Consider the following 16,265-nt stretch of genomic DNA (forward strand, 5'->3'; position numbering starts at 1 on the left):
ACTCTCTGCTCAGGCAGACCTCTCTATGACGATGCCCAGAAAGCTGGCCAGTGTAGCATAAAGCAGTCCTCTGTTTGCCCTTGGCCTTGGGTGTAGCCTCTAGCAGTTCCGTAGGACGCACAAGGCCGCTGAAGGCCAATTGAAATGTGATAAGTTCTGTAAGCAGGGACTGTGCCCCTGACCCTGGCCAGCTGCTTCTCCAGGATTTGAAACAGCTGGTCTAGGCCGCAAGGGAACCTGGTCCCAAGGACGGTGGCTAACTCCATGTGGCCCACCCCTGCTCCAAGAAGCCCAAGCCCAAAACTCTCAAGGTCCTCCCCACACCCTGGAAAGCACGCCTCTAGAGGAACAAGAACCTTCTAGAGGTAGAAGGATGTTGCTCCCTCCTCGGACAGAGCTAGATAATTACTGCAGCCTCGCTAAGAACAATGCCTCCAGAGCCTGGTGTGGACACTGAAGCCTTGGGGGGGGGGGGGGGGGGGACAAGGAGCTTACCCTGGGCTCCTTCCTCTTCACCTGCTGCCTCCCCAAGAAGGGCTCTTGATTTGCAACCCCCCCCCCCACCCTCCCACCCAAGGAGGCTGCTCACATCCTTGAGCCAATGTGTGGTGCCCTCTGCCTGTTGCAGGATGAGACAAGCAACACAGTCTCAGAAGCCCCACCCCTGCATCCTCCCGGTGCGCCCCTCCCAGGGGGTGGTCCTGGGTTGGCACATTAAACACAGCCAAGTAGCCAGGGAGCCAAGGCTGAATGGCAGGAAAGGCTGAAGCCAGGGTGGCCCCTCGCCTACCCGCCCAACCCAGCGATTCAAAGCAAGGCTGAGGCCGGATAAAGCACTTGAAAATGTCAGTCAGGGAACAATCTCTTTCCCAAACTCCCTGCCTTTGACCTTGGGCACCCAGCCCTGACCTTGGGATGGGCTGATCTTTTTCTCAGCTCTGCCGACTCCATCCCCAGTCCCTTCACACACACACACGCATGCACGCACGCACAAGCACGCACTGTGACAACTGGACTTTTTGCTGTAATCACAGAATTACAGAACTGCTCATTTGCGGGGGCCAAAAAATGGTTTATAAGCAGACCACACTGGGTCCCAGACAGCCGGAACCCACATTCTTCTGAGCATTTAAAATGGTAAAAGCGTCAAGAAAGCCTGTGGCCAAAATGGATGGGACCCCAGGGACCCTCTGGCAGTCCCCAGCCTTCATTCATTTGAGCAGTTTATAACTTTCATCTAATGTATCTTTATGTATTTTTCCCTAATGTAGGTGAAAATAACACACAAGCCTGGTCAAAATGAAGATTACTAGTCCACGTGGCCCCATCTCACCAGCTCCCAGGGTGGCACATACCGCTTTGGGAAATACTACCTTGGCCCAAACTTGCCATTGTAGAGATGGGGAAAACTGAGGCCCAGAGAAGGGAGGAGACCTGTCCGACATCCACAGCAAGTTGGTGGCAGGGCCACCACCAGATTCCAGAGCCCTGCTCCCAGAGAGTCTCACTCCTTAGGGAGAGAAGACCCCGGACTCAGGTCACTGAGACCCCCAGGTGCCCCTGTTTGCCAGAGAATCGGAGTGCAGGCTCCAGCCTTTTCTCCAAGGCCTCGCCCTTGTCCCAGTTATCCTCTGACCCCTCCTGGAGCTGACAGCCCCCAAGCCGCCTCCCTGACGGTATGGGAAAGCTGGCCTTTTCCTTGGGATTGGTTTCCTTATCTTCCATGGCAACAGTGAAGATGCCTTGCTCCTGGGCATGAGCGCTCTGAAAAAAGATGACCACAGATATGGGAGAGGGGGCTGTTAGCTCCTTGCTCCGTGCCTCAGCCTTTCTCTCTGGGAAATAGGTACAGGTTTGCGGGTGTGAGAAGGCTGAGCTGGGCTAGAGGGAAAGGAGCGAAGGAGGACGGTAGCCACGGGGGTGTCCCCGCATGGAAGGACCGGCACCAACTCAGCTGGGGTGTCTCCTCACCCCCCGAAGACCCTCCTGGAAGGCAGCCAGCAGGCTCCCAGGCTCAGGGAGATAGGTAGAAGTCTGCCCAGGCTTCTGGCCACAGGAGGCCAAGAGGGAGGCCAATCTAGCCCTGTGAACAGGGCCACCACTGACCTGCAGACACTCTCACGCACACACACTCATCCACACGACACGCACACACACACAGCTCAGACATTCACGCGCGGTTTTTGACGCACTCTCATTTGCGCAGATGCAAATGACCCCAACCCTTCCTACCCCCCACTCACCCTGGGCACACAGCGGGGCCAGCCTGCCTCTTTCCTCCCCCCCAGTCCCAAGCCCCAGGCCTGGCGGCGTCTCTGTCCCGCTGCCTGGGAGACACATGTGGTTTCAGTTAGCAGCAGAACGGGCATTTCCGTCCCAGACAGCCGGGCCCTGCCAGGGCCCCAGCCCCACAGGCGCCCCCAAGAAGGACCACTTCGACCCCCACTCCTCCACTGGCCACACCAGCGACCCCAGAGGGCCCTCTCCCCAGGAAGACCCTGTTTTCCTCTCCCAAGGTCTCCCCCTCACCTGGAACCAGAATCCGCACCCACTCGTTCAGGGACCAGCTATGCCCGGGGCCTCCGGCCACGACTGCCAGCCTGCCTCCTCGCTCTCGCTCTGTCTCAGAGCAGAGGCTGAGCTGGATGGAAGGAGGGCAGGGTGTCAGGGGGGCGGGCGGGAGGGAGGGGAGGGGGCGTGTGGAAATGAAACTTTAATAACAGAGCCCCTTTTGTTTCCGAGCATATGGGATATTTCATACATACTGAAGACATTAGCCGTCTATATTTTTAAGGGCTCCGGCTAAAGGATGAATAAATACAGCCCATATTCCACTCTGCAAACACGCACATGCAGAGTGCTCGCTTCTGGAGCATTTCAAAACCCAAAGAGAAAGCCCCCAGTGACACCGGACACTTAAAAATAAATATGTTTCCAAAACCTCCAGCTCGCCTTGCCCCTCTTACAGCCACCTGGAGGCCGTGGGGCTCCTTTCCTCCTGTCACCCTCCCCGCATCCTCTCTACCTTCTACTTGGGAGTAGGGAAGCAAGGCCCTGGAATCCCGCCTCCATCCTGGTTCTCTTTCCCAGGACCCCCTAGCCCCCCGCCCACCAACCCCCAGCAGGATCCCAGTGTGTCAGAGTTCCAAAAAAGCTTGGAAATCTTTGTCCTTTTCGTTTCAGAGAAAGGGCACCAAGGCCCAGAAAGGGGCAGAGACTTGCCTGAGGTCACACAGCAAATCAGGATCTTGAGCCAAGGGGCAGTGCCTTCTTCTTTCAATGGAAGGGATCCCCAGCTTCCCCACCTCAGGCTGGGGGTGGGGAGACCCCAGTGCCCCAGAGGGAGGGCCAAGGTATGGGCTGGGAGAGTGCCCGCCTGCCTTTCCCACTGGAGTGCTGTTCTGGGCAACCCCCCCTCCCCAACTCTGGGCACTCATCCAGAGGAGACGTCAGCAGGGCTGGGAACTGGGCCGGCCCCAGGAAATCCCCTTCAGGCCGGCAGATCCCAACAGGCCTGGAGGCCTCAGGTGAGGGAGACTCCCTCCCTGACAGCTCGGCTCCCAGTCCCTTGTGCCCTCCATCTGTTCTCCCGGAGGAAAAACAGGAGCCAGGCCTTGGCCAGAAATCACATGGCAAGATGACAGCCGAGTGGAAAATTGAACCGGGTCTTCAGACCCTGTGCTTGTTGGCATGCTTTGCTGGTGAGCTCTTCCCCAGCTCCCCCTACTCAGGGCCCCTTCCTCCTGGGCTGCAGCACCCCCACTGATGTTTATTCACCCTCAGCGGTGGCCTCTGCTCCCCACTCCTGTGAGAGTTCACCAACGGTCTCACCATCCGTTTAGCTGAGCAATCTACACATAGCAAGTGCCCAGAATAAATGTGGATGATGGATCATGATGACACTGACAGTTTATGTGATGCTCTGAGGCCCGCGCCAGGCATGGGGGCTCTGACAGTTACTGTGAGACAAGTTTCCTCCCTCCCAGGGCTTGTGGAAGAGAAAGAGCATCCCCTGTGGCAGACAGCTCCACATTCAGGGGAAACTGAGGCCCAGGGAGGTTCGGATGCTTCTCCAGGCCACACTAGTGGTAAGTAATGGGGCTGGGCCTCCAACCAGGATTCCCTGACTCCAGAGTCAGTGTTTAGAACCCTCTAGGGGCTCACTCATCGCCTGAACCCCACCCTGGCCCCAAGACTGTGCAGTGCTATGTTGTCCTTGAATGTCTCTGCATTTAATAAGAATCGGCAGGCAGAGCACCCTCAAACCCTCCATGGGAATGGAGAATTGACGCAGGAGCTGGTGGCCTGGGGTTTTGGCCTCACTGTGCCACTAACAGCTAAGTGAGGTCCCTTCTTTAAGGACACAGCTTTTCTCCGCTGTAAAGTGGAGATAACCATTTCACTGAATTATGAAGATCACATGATATAAAGGATGTGAAGGGCGGGGGGGGGGGGGGGCTTTGCCAAGTACGTGGTGATTTTCCCGTCTGGAATTTCGTGCTGTGGATAGGTCCTGGCATTAAATGCTGTCTGGGTTCCAGCGGGCCCCGACTGGCCTCCTTGCCAGCCGGTGGCCCTCACCATAACGTGCATTAGCGCCCAGAGTCAGCTTCCTGAAGAAGGCCTTGTATCTTGCCATCTCTCCCACCCACAGTGACCCCACAGCAGCTCCCCCATTGCCCCAAGGCAGCCAGGGAGTTAGAGGTGCATTCAAGACCCCTGGGAACCTGGTCCCCACCTGAGCCTCCCCACTCTTTCCCAGCCCAGACCCTCCACCCATGTCAGCCCGGCATCCTCAGGCCTCGGGAAGCTTTCCTGCCCCCGAGTGATCCAAACTAGCACTACCCTCACTTCTATCATTAGCTTACTCATGAGAAGGGCCTGCGAGCTTTGGTGACACTCAGAGGACTTTTCAGAAGGGAAGCTTCATGTGAGTTCTAGGCTGGGTTCTGCAAGGGAGGAAGGTTTCCAGGTAAGTGAGAGGTTATTGTCTTAATGCTAATTATTTCACAAGATAATAATGAAGCGGCCATTCATGGAGCACTTTACTCTGTGCCAGGCACCGTGTGCTCCGTGCGTTGCCTGCTCGTTCCTGACAACCGGACAACGTTTTGAGGCTGGTGGGGAGGCTAAAGTCTCTGCCTGAAGCCCCCCACCTGTCCATGGCAGAGCTGGTATTCAAGCGTGGCCTGCCCAGCTCCAGCTCATGCTCTTAACTGGCTTGTTTTCTATCCCCATCGACAGGGTGAGCCCTTGGGGGAGTGAGATTTGGCCTCGGACTTTTCATTCTCCGCAGAGCAGAGCTAAGCTCAGCGCTTTGTTCTTAATTGGCATCAGGGAATAGTTGCCGGATTGAGATTCCGGTGAGATTCAGTGATGGAAGGAGGCAAGGCGTGGGTGTGTGTGCGTGCGTGCACCGTTTCCTCAGACTGGCGAGCCCAGCCTAGTTCCTGTGGAGCCATGACCATGGTGGGTCACCTGGCGGGCAGTAGGCACTCTGAGTCGCGATTCCACTGCCGATAAGCATGACTCACTCTGTTTCCAATCCTTTTGACAATCTGGTGGCTCCCGGCTCCCAGGAGGTTACTGTAGTATTGATAGGCACAGCACGCCGAAGCCAGATCTCTTGGGCTGGGTGACCCTCCTGTGTATGTGGATGGTGAGGGGGAGGGAGGCTCAACATACAGGAAAACAGTTCTTTAGCGACGGGCTCAGCATAAGAGGTTTTAAATGCAGACTTGAAGAAATAGGAAACTCCGAAGCCACTGCCCCCCACTTACCAACTTAGCAGAAGCCACAGAAGACGGCAGGGATCACCTTAATTTCCCAAGGAGGGATTCCTAAGACACAGCACTCTACCCCCAACCCTCACTACTGCAACCTTGCAAGTAAGCACCAGCCTTTACCATCTAGGCTCCCTGCTAGGGATTGGAAGGTAAAGAAAAGCCATAAGGGTTACCTCCCTTAAAGATTCCATGGCTGGACATTTAGCCAGACCACTTGGTCTAAAATTCAAACACCATCTTTCTTCACCCTCTAGCCTTTATATGCTGATTCAGGTCTTGAATGGATAGGGAGCCTGAGACAGAGCAGGAGGTGATACCCCTTCTGGATCCCCAACCCCCTGTTCATCAGGACACCGCCCCCCCCCCCACCCTGGCCCTGTCCCTCCAGCAGCCCCAGGAGGACACCCAGGCTGTGAGAAGGGTGGACGATACATCCAGGAACCCTCATCTCTGGGAGAACAACCTTCACCAGGGCCCCCTCTGACACATGAGCCGTCCTGATCAGATCACCGGTAATTGAGTTGCTTTGGGGGGTAAATTCCATCCAGATGTGCAGGGCGGGGTAGACTTCCTGAGCAGAGCAGGGGCGGGGTACTGATACATGGGGGCCATGAAGCCAATGTGCCAAGCACCCAGGAGGCCTGGGTTAGAACATCATCTTGTGAACAATACAGCAGTAGAATTTTAGTGTCAGAATATGAGTCCAAACCACGCCCCCCCCCCCTTAGCGGGTAGTTGGGGAAACTGAGGCCTGGAGAGCCTAGAGAGCAGAAGAGACTGGTCCATCAGTGACTAGTTGGTCCCAGATCTCCTGTCTGGTCAGATCTCTTAAGTCTGGGAGTTTTTAGATGGAAGGAGGTAGGGCAGCCTTTTCCCTAGAGTTTCCCATCAGTCCTTAGATTAGGAGGTCAGCACCCAGGGTGCTGACGGAGTAGGGAATCTTCAGATGGGGAAAACTCTAATCACCTCCATCTTAAACCCCCCAACCAGAGAGAGTTCTGTGTTCCATTTGCAGGGATTGGGGGGGTGGGGAGCTTGGAGGGAGAAGGCTCCAGTGACAAACCCATAAATAACATGCACCACCCCACGCCGCACCCTGCCTGGTCCTCGCTGGTGGTGGGAGAGCCTGTGGCCTGGCCCTCTTTTCCCAGGGGAAGCCCCTCCACACTTCTCTCCTTTGACCTCCTCTGGGCTACATACCTTCCTGGCTCCTTTGGGCTGGCTTACTGGAAGGCAGGAAGAGGCCAGCCAGCCGGGTGGGTTGGCGGTAGAGGGGGTTGGGGGGGGCATGAGAACTTGGAGAGAATGAGAGGAAACGAGGGGGGGGGAGTGGGCTGGGGGGGGAGATTAAGAAGGGAATTTTTTTCCTCCTGCCTCATGTTTTGGCTGCCTTAGTGTGAGCATGTCTAGGCGCCTTATCTCAAAGGCCAGCATAGTCTGCACGAGAAAGAAAATAGTGTCTGCAGCGGGAAAAATTACATCTTGATAAAATATCCCTTTGGCGTGGCATTGTGGGTCTCTTATCAGCAGGCGGCTGGACCCCACATACCTCTTGTCTGACTGTCTCCAGGCCCCTAGCCCCCTCTTCTTCTTCCCCCTCCCTGGCCCTCTACCCTGTTGCTTCCTCAGCAAATGGCCTGTGCTGAAACTGTGGGGGAAGTCAGGAGACCCAAGTTCTAGTCCATCTCTGCCACTGATGCTGTGTGACTGGGCCAGATACCTTCATCTCTCTGGGCCTCTGTTTCCCCTTAGTAAAGGGCAGGGAGAGAGGGGTGGACTAGATGGTTTCTAAAGAGCCTTCCATCATGAACACTTTGTGACACTGACATCCTCATTCTTTGTGGTTCTATGTGTTACGAAAATTCCCAACCTCCACCTGAACGCCATCATGCTAAATGTCTCTGATATAAAAAAAAAAAAGTGCAGGGGCGCCTGGGTGGCTCAGTCGGTTAAGTCTCCAACTTCAGGTCAGGTCATGATTTCACTGTTCGTGAGTTCAAGCCCCTGCATTGGGCTCTGTGCTGACAGCCCAGAGCCTGGAGTCTGCTTCGGATTCTGTGTCTCCCTCTCTCTCTGCCCCTCCCCCGCTCGCACCCTGTCTCTCTCTCTCTCTCTCTCTCTCTCTCTCTCTCAAAAATAAATAAACATTAAAAAAATTTTTTTAGGGGCGCCTGGGTGGCGCAGTCGGTTAAGCGTCCGACTTCAGCCAGGTCACGATCTCGTGGTCCGTGAGTTCGAGCCCCGCGTCGGGCTCTGGGCTGATGGCTCAGAGCCTGGAGCCTGTTTCCGATTCTGTGTCTCCCTCTCTCTCTGCCCCTCCCCCGTTCAGGCTCTGTCTCTCTCTGTCCCAAAAATAAATAAACGTTGAAAAAAAAAATTTAAAAAAAAAATTTTTTTTTAATGTAAATCCCTTTCATTTCCATTAGCCATGGGAAGCTCTTGCCTGAGCTTGTGCCACTGAGAAGGGGGTCCTGTGGCCTGTGCCTCTGAGAAGGAGGGGTCCCTCTCAACTCTACCTGAGAAGTCCAAGGAGGGCACAAGTCTTTCTGGGTTTTTTTGTTTTGTTTTGTTTTGTTTTTATATACAATTTTTTCCCACAAAATACTTCGTACATAGAAATCCATGTGGAAAACAGGTAAGGGAAGCAATCGTGCCTGGTCTGACCTGTGCCCTCATTCCCTGCACCCCGAGAGGGTACAAACCGCCAGGGTGGCAGACGGAGGTCTGGACACCGCCACAGGAGACTGGCTCAGCCGCCTCCTCACTGTGTGAACTTGCAGGACCCCTTCCTCTCTCTGAGCCTCCATTTGATCATCTGAAAAAAATTGGAGGGGTAGAGCTCACCACATCCACCTCACTAACCACCAGGTAGTTAAGAGATAAACTAAGCAGGAAATAGGACAGTGCTCTGTAAACTCTCAGAGCTTCTTATTGTTGAGAACTTGGGAGTCTCAGAGACCAGGAGGGCTCAGGGAGACCATTTATCCAGGTCCTTCCTCACAAGGCTGGGGAAACTGAGGCCAAGAGAGATGGGCAGGGACTTGGCCAAGGTCACGCAGTGAGATAGCAGCAGAAACAGGGACCAGAGGGGAGGGCCCGGGAGGTGGCAGGACGTCCGCCTTCTCTGACCATCTGCCATCTGTGAGGAAGGCCTCTCCGAAGGCCAGGGGGCGGACTTGTTGGTTTTTGGAGACCTTGCCCAGCTTGAATATTCAGTATGAGCCCTCTGAGCTTTCCCCCTCACTCAGCCTCCCGGCCCTGAAGGGCAGGGCCAGGAGAAAGCCCCTTTGTGTAGCAGCCAGGCCCCAGCTCTGACTCGAGTTTTTGTTTCCTAAAGACCTTCTCCCTGGCAGAGAAGCCCCATTTGCACCCCCAACCCCGCCCAGCCAGCCTCCCCCACTGCCTTCTACACCAGCCTCAGGCCATGAGCCTTGGCCTGCTCGCAGGACTCCACAGAGCACCTCTGTCCTCTGGCCGTCCGGGTGGCAGGGTGTGGGCTGACACACGTGTGAAAGTCTGCAGGATGGAGTGACACAAGGCCAGGGCCAGCTCAACTGTGCGGGGGGCGGGGGGGGGGGGACACCTCCTTCCTCCCATCAAGGATGGCCCCTCCCCCATATGGGACCTCACGGATCACCTTGTGTTGTCCTGCTTTGTCATTCCAGAGCCACATACTGCCAGAGCGGGCAGGCCCCTTAGGCCACGATTGGCACACAGGCAGTTCCCAGACTGCCATTGTGTTTGTCCACTACGCTGCCCGTTTTCCCCGCTGACCCCACACCCTGCCTAACACCCTTCCCTCAGGGAACTCCAACGGCCAGGGCACCAATCACTCAGAACAGGCACAAGGGGTTTTACCCATAAGAATAGATCAAGTCACTTGCAGTGCATAAAGCAGAGCTAAGGCCCAGGAAGGAGAGGGGGCTTGCCTAAAGCCGCACAGTGGATTAGGTGCTGAGCAGGGAACAGAGCCCCGTGCCCCCAGATCTCCCTGCAGTTCCGCAAGAAAGACACTCCCCTGCCACCCTGGTGCTAGCCTCATCTCCATTCCCAGCATTCTCCACGCACAACCTCTTCCTAAGGATAGTACATAAGTAGGACCACCCCAAGCAACAACCCTGTCCAGCCCTAAGACGTGCCCCTGCAAGTGAGGAAGTCAGAAGTCAAGCCTTAAGAGGTATAGTTCAGAGAGCTGGGTCTGAGTAGACTCCAGCGGGCTACCCTCATGACTCACGGATCTCTGAAGGACTGTCCTGGGGCAGAGGTGAGACTTTGTTCAGAGGGCCGAAGTGAATCTACAGAGACTAAGCGGGAAGGCAGATTTCTGTTCAGGCTAAGGAAGGGCTTTCTGACGGTCAATACCACCTAACTATGGAGAGAGATGCCTTAAGAGGTAGTGAGCACCCTGTCACTGGAGAAGTGCAAGTAAGTTTTAGATCTCCCCGTGGGGTGGGCAGGAGCTGGGGGAGGTGTTGGAGGAGATGCCCTCAAAAGCTCTTTTGTGTCCTAAGTAGGTGTGATTTGAGCAAACACATACAGCCACTCATGCTCACAAGCCACATTTCTTCAAACACATGCCCCTCTGTCCCCTAAGAGCAGGGTTGACTGCATCCCTGCGGGGTGTCCTCTGTCCCTCAAGTCCTGGGGTCAGTGGGGGAAGGGTGCGGCCCTGCACTCACTGGTCCCTGACTAGGACCCAAACCCCACACCTCTCTCTTCCTCATGGAGCTGTTCAGAATTTCACTCAAGTGCACAGCCACCTTCAAATCCCCACACTACTTTGCTGTTGCCTGCTCTAATTCCACCTTGAATCAGGACAGGTTTTCTCCAGATTATTTTTGGTGGCATAAGGATACTGCATGGAAATATCTAATCTCTTAGCAGTGAGGAAGTTATTCCGTTAAAAACTGTCTTCCATTCATCAAGGAGAGAATGGAATTTAGCAAATAAAATACAGGATTCCCAGTTAAATTTGAATTTCATTTTTTTTCTGGTATAAGTATAGCCTATGCAACATTTAGGATACACTTATACTAAAAATATTATTCATTGTTTATCTGAAATTCAAATTTAACTGGGCATCTAGCATTTTTTTCAGACATTTTCTCCTCTACTCAAGGAGGCAGTCTTAGCTGGATGCTAGCCTGTCTTCCTGTCGCATTTGCTAAACTCATTTGTTTGTTTTTATCAGAGAGAGAGCAAGTCTCAGGCTAGCTAGAATTGAACGACATTGTTTTTGTTTTATTTAATACGGTTGCTCTGCATGGCAAGTGCTAGAAGTCTTCCATTTACAGTAGCAATATACAGTTCCTTTTCAAAGAAACGTATTCAAGTTTTAAAAAGGAGTCAATTTAAAGAAAAATGTCGTATGAGTAAAATCACAGGCTAAACACAGATATGACACAAAACCAAGGTAGAACCCAGGGGACTATCTGAGAAGGTGCTTCCCCCCTTCCCCACCTGTGAGTTCCTAGGACACACAGGCGCCCTGACTTGACTCCTTCTTGACTTGGTCCCCCTGGCCCCTGGCCCCTGGCCCCGAGAATTATCCAGCCTCCAGGGCAGGCCCTCGGGAGATGTGGGAGCTCAGTGGAGGGGGCATGTGTTGCAATTCTGAGGGAGAGGTTTTAGCCTGTCCTCCATCACTGAGGTCCCCTGAGCCCCTTTATATAAAACAGCCTCCCCAGCCTGGGCTCAACTTCAGAGAGGTCGTTTCGGCGGAGGCAGCCGCCAGGGACTTCTCAATGTGTTTCCAAGTCAAATCCAAAGCTTTTCAGCTTTGCCAGAAAACCAACCCCCCTTCCCCACCCTGGCTGCCTCCGGAGTCAGGGCTACAGGGCCATGTCCTCCCAGACAGTTCTCCCCTGTCTCCTCTTGAGCCTCCTGGTCCAGACCTCATCAGTGCCCCCACCCTAAGCCTGGCACCCTGTTTCCATCCGTCCTCACACCCTCCTTGGAATCTGAGGTGGGGGTTTAGGGGAGGAGCAGAGAAGGATCTCATTCCCTGGAGGCAGCGATGGCCCCAGCCCCTCCTTGAAGCCTGACTAGACAGGGGTGGGGTCTTGGATTAGCAGGGTTACTCCACACCAGCCCCCTCTGCTTAGAAACCCCTTTCCCACTCCTTGGTTGTCACCATCGTCAACAACAACCATGGTAGGAGGATTCTTTTTGAGTCTCCGTATCAGGCACTATGCTAAGTCCTTTCAGGAATCTTCTCAGTTCCCTTCACAAGGACTCTCTGAGGTTGGAATTGTCATCATCTTGTTTTACCGAGGAAAAAGTTGAAGCTCAGAGGTGTTAAGTAACTTGACCAAGGTCACACAGCTCAAAGGGACAGATCCCAGGATCTGAGCCCCAACAAGGTGACACAGATACCACACTGCCCCTCCGGCCTCAGTTATGGGGTGTCGGCACCAGGAGGGTTCTAGGAAATAAGAGGGGGGTGGGGGGATGGTGGGGGGATGGGGGACTGAGAGACCAACAAGCAAAGGCTGCCAGGTTCTGCTCGATCACAGTAGAAATCCCCTTCATGGCCTCCCCCCCTTGTCTGGACACCATCTGAGAGGGAGCACTTCACCAATTTGTTGTGTGGCCTGGGGTGGCCCCTTGGCCTCTCTGGGCCCCTGAATCCCCTTCTGGGCTCTATCACAGGGGCCTTGGTCTCTCCACCCACTCCACCCCCACCCCACCCCAGGAGCCTGGGGTCCCAGCAGGAGTGGAGCTGGGGGAGCACATGAGGTAGGGAAGGCCTGGGGACCATCGCAGCTTGACTCCCCTCTTGATCCTCAGCAAAGATGCTTCTCCCCGAGGCGGAGGCAGAATCGGCCCAGACATCAAAGGGCCTGCACGGCTGGCGCTTTGATGGGAGTCTTGTAAAGTAATAGGAAACATGAGGATGACACTGTGCCCCGGCCCAAAGCACAAGACTTGGAGAAATGAAAAGAAGAAACTCTTGGCAGCCTTCTGCACGGGTTTTGGCTGAACTCGGGCCCCTCACAGCTGCCGACAGCCTGTCCTCTCCCCACTAGGCTGCTTGTGGCCGCCGTGGGGGATGCGGGTCCTGTGCAGGGCTGTGGGCCTGGGAACGTCTCCCCACGGCAAAGGAACACATCCAGTGGGGCCCCTTCCTCCCAAGTTCCTCGAGGCGCTGCAGGGAGCCACTGAGCCCGGAGCTCACAGGGGCTCCAAGGGAATGCACACTTGAAGATCCTTTAAGATCTTAAAGGCCCCCCTGGGGCACCTGGGTGGCTTAGTCTGTTGAGCGTCTGCTCGGGTCATGATCTCACGGTTCATGAGTTCGAACCCCGCATTGGGCTCCTTGCTGACGGCTCTGAGCCTGGAACCTGCTTCCGATTCGGTGTCTCCCTCTCTCTCTCTGCCCCTCCCCTGCTCACACTCTGTCTCTCTCTCTCTCTCTTTCTCTCTCAAAAACAAATAAACATTAAAAAAAATTTTTTTTAAACGGCTCCCTCGACCTTGAGACCTTGTGGCTCATAATCAGATACCTTGCTCATTCCGCCCCCTACCTCAGGAACCACTGACCAGATGCTGGAAGCCTGTCATCCCCTGATCAAAACTTGCAGGGGGCAGTTTGGTGATGTCTGCTGAGTGCCAAGAGCTTGTACCCTTAGGCCCAGTGATACCACCGCTAGGAACCTATCCAGTGGGTACCAGTCCATGTGCCCACAAGTGGATATGCACAAGAATATATTCATCCCGGGATGGTTTGTGGAACCAAAAGCCTCAACAAAATTGTCCCTAGTAGGGGCTGGGGAACAAAGGGCAGAGTGGTCGCACAGTGGAGCAGCACACGGCAGTAAAATCCATGCGAGGAAATGACCCGAATGGGTACGTTGCAGCAGAATGGTGTGTGTGATGTGCTTCCGCTGTGTCAAAAGGAGGGATGGATACATTGAATAAATATAGCCTAGAATATTGCTTCAAAGATACAAAAGGCCCCGCGGTCGGGGTCACTTCTGGGGGAGGGGAAGGGAAACTTAGATTTTACTGAGCATTTGGTGGTACTCTTTCCTTTTTTTTTTTTTTTTTTACAATGAGCGTGCAACATGAATTTTTTAGTGTCAAAAAAAAAAAAAAAATGTGAAAGCCTTAACAACAGCCAAAAAAGTTTCTCTCCTTTCTAGAGGATAAAGTCCAAAGGCTTCAGCCTGGCTTTATGGCCCCAGGAGTCCCTGTGACTGCCACCCTGGCCTCCTCTTCTGTCCTTTGCCCCCTTCCTGCTCCCCACCCCATACCTCTGCCACCGGGTCTATCTCTTGTTTCTGTTACACACACACACACACACACACACACACACACACCAGAATCCCTTCCTCTTCTGACTGCACAGCCCTGTGTCTGGGGCCTGAGAGTACACTTAATGCCTGCTTTCTTCCAGGGCAGAAAGCCCCCTTCCTAGACAACACGTACAATCCCTTTTCCTCAAGGTTGGGACCGACAGCCCAAGGCTGACTCTGGTGGGGGTTTCTCCCCAACTAAACACATCTTTCCTCAGCTTCGGGGGCTGGGCTTACAGGGGTCCAGGTCGGTGAAGAACTTCCACACAAGGCATGTGGAGCCAGAAACCCACCGAGGGGCCCCACAGCCCCCTCCCTGAGAGTGCAAAAGCACGCACTGAGATACAGCTGATGGCCAGGCCAGCTCAAAGGGACATGGAGGCTGGTCTTGCCCCTCCAGATCTGGAGCCTCAAGTGCCCTCTGCCCCAGGGGCCTGGCATCCGCTCCGAGAGCTCCACTGGGCTTTCGGAAAGGTGTGGGGGGAGGGTATCTGTACCCAGGTCTGGCCAAGCCCAGGGAGGCTGGTCTTCCCAAGAATGCAAAGAAAACCCTAGATTTTGTAACCTTTTCTTCTAAAGAGGAAACAGAGAAGCCCATTGACTTGTCCCAGGTTACACAGAGACTGCGGAAGCGACAGGACTGGAACCTGGGACTTTGACCCCTTTCCCAGAGGCTCTTTTGCACAATGGTCAGAAAACAGGGACTTGGGGTCACCTAACTGGTGATCTTGGGCAAACCTACTTCACTTTTCTGAATCTGTCTGCTCATCTCTTATCACAGGGAGTTGAGTTCTGTAATTTCTCCTTCTAATTTTGATGCTGAGCCGTTTTACTCCAAGTGTATAATGCAGTTTTTAAAAGTATCGGACTTTAGCAACCTGGAGTTTCATGATTATTAATATTCTTAGAGTCTAACATCCCAAACTTCTGCCCACCTATGCTTTCGTTCATGTATCTGTCCCTCTACCCATCCATTCATCGACTCACCATCCAGCAGCCATTCGTTAACACGTCCTTCCACACATTCACCCTTCTGCTCACCTATCCATGCACACACACACACACACACACACACACACACACCTGCCCACGTACCCATTTGTTCAACAAATAGCTCTTGTGTTTTTACTATATGCCAGAGCCTGTGGACATTCTGATGACCATGAATCACTCACCTCCTGCCCTCTCAGAGCTTACAGCTAGAAGGGGCACAATATCCATCAAATAATCCCACAAATGAGAACATAATTACAAACTCTGCTAGGAAAAGCCCCAGTTCTAGAAGTGCTATTCCAAAGGAGTTTGACCGCACCTCCGGTGTGTGGTGGGGGCCAGAGGGCAGATATACCAGGGCAGCTTCCCCAAGGAGAGGCCGCTTGAGCCGAGACCCAAAGGAGGAGGAGTCGGTTAACCAGAAATCACGGTGGGAAGTGAAGGGTTGTGGGTTAGAAGGTTCCTGACTTAATCACCCACTGGCTCTATCATAGTGCAGTGGGTTCTAACTCCTATGATTTGGGGATCTGACCGAGCACATCACAGCGCTGGGCTCAGCTGCCCCGCCCACCCTAGAGAGAAACGAATGGCGGAAGTAGCGTTCCCCTTCTCCCTTCTCCACTTTCCAGCCTCTGCCCAGGACTCACCTCTGCCAGCCTGGCACGCTGGCCTGCAGCTGCCCCGGACACCGGGAAGCCTGATGCCAGTGGGTCCCGAGGAGCTTTGGAGCCTGGTTCCTGCACCTGACCTGGCAGTGTCCCTCTCCAAGGGGTGGCACAGTCACTAGGGGCCTCTTGGCTCCTCCTTCCATGGCACCTGGTTAATGACACCAGGGAGAACTTTGCCCAGCTCAGGGCTTCCTGTGGTTTCTCTGGGGCCAACGCCGCACAGTCCCCAGGAGCACTCCACACCAAGGTCGAGGGCCAGGCTCATCTCTTAGTTCCTCCTTCAAGAAAGGATCTGAGGTCAAGAGCTTGCTGGGCTCCCCTCAGATTGATCTGTCTGTCCCCTTGTGAGCTAGGGCTCAAGGGTACCTTGACTTCAAGCTGGGCCTACTTCCCAGGATGCTCCCCTCTCTCCTCCCATCCTTTATTTTTTTATGGTTTATTTTTATGTTTTACTTTACATCCAAGTTAGTTGGCATGTAGTGGGGAAAAAAGATTTCAGGGGTAGATTCCAGTGATTCATC

General features: G+C 54.1%; 1 protein-coding gene across 3 annotated transcripts in view; it reads right to left on the reverse strand.

Annotated features, from left to right (window-relative positions):
* Positions 1 to 15,834, reverse strand: part of SYNPO (synaptopodin) — a 68,759-nt gene extending 52,925 nt beyond the window's left edge. The window contains exon 1 of one of the 3 annotated variants that reach the window (XM_045437114.1): positions 15,724 to 15,834. The gene's annotated coding sequence lies outside the window, so the exon portion shown is untranslated. Of the gene's footprint in view, positions 1 to 2,529; positions 2,638 to 15,723 lie in introns of those variants that run through there. The other 2 variants (XM_045437116.1, XM_045437118.1) reach the window with 2 other exon arrangements.
* Between the last annotated feature and the right edge of the window lie 431 nt (positions 15,835 to 16,265).

Source organism: Leopardus geoffroyi, chromosome A1 (genome assembly GCF_018350155.1).
Source record: "Leopardus geoffroyi isolate Oge1 chromosome A1, O.geoffroyi_Oge1_pat1.0, whole genome shotgun sequence".
Taxonomy (NCBI): Eukaryota; Metazoa; Chordata; class Mammalia; order Carnivora; family Felidae; genus Leopardus; species Leopardus geoffroyi.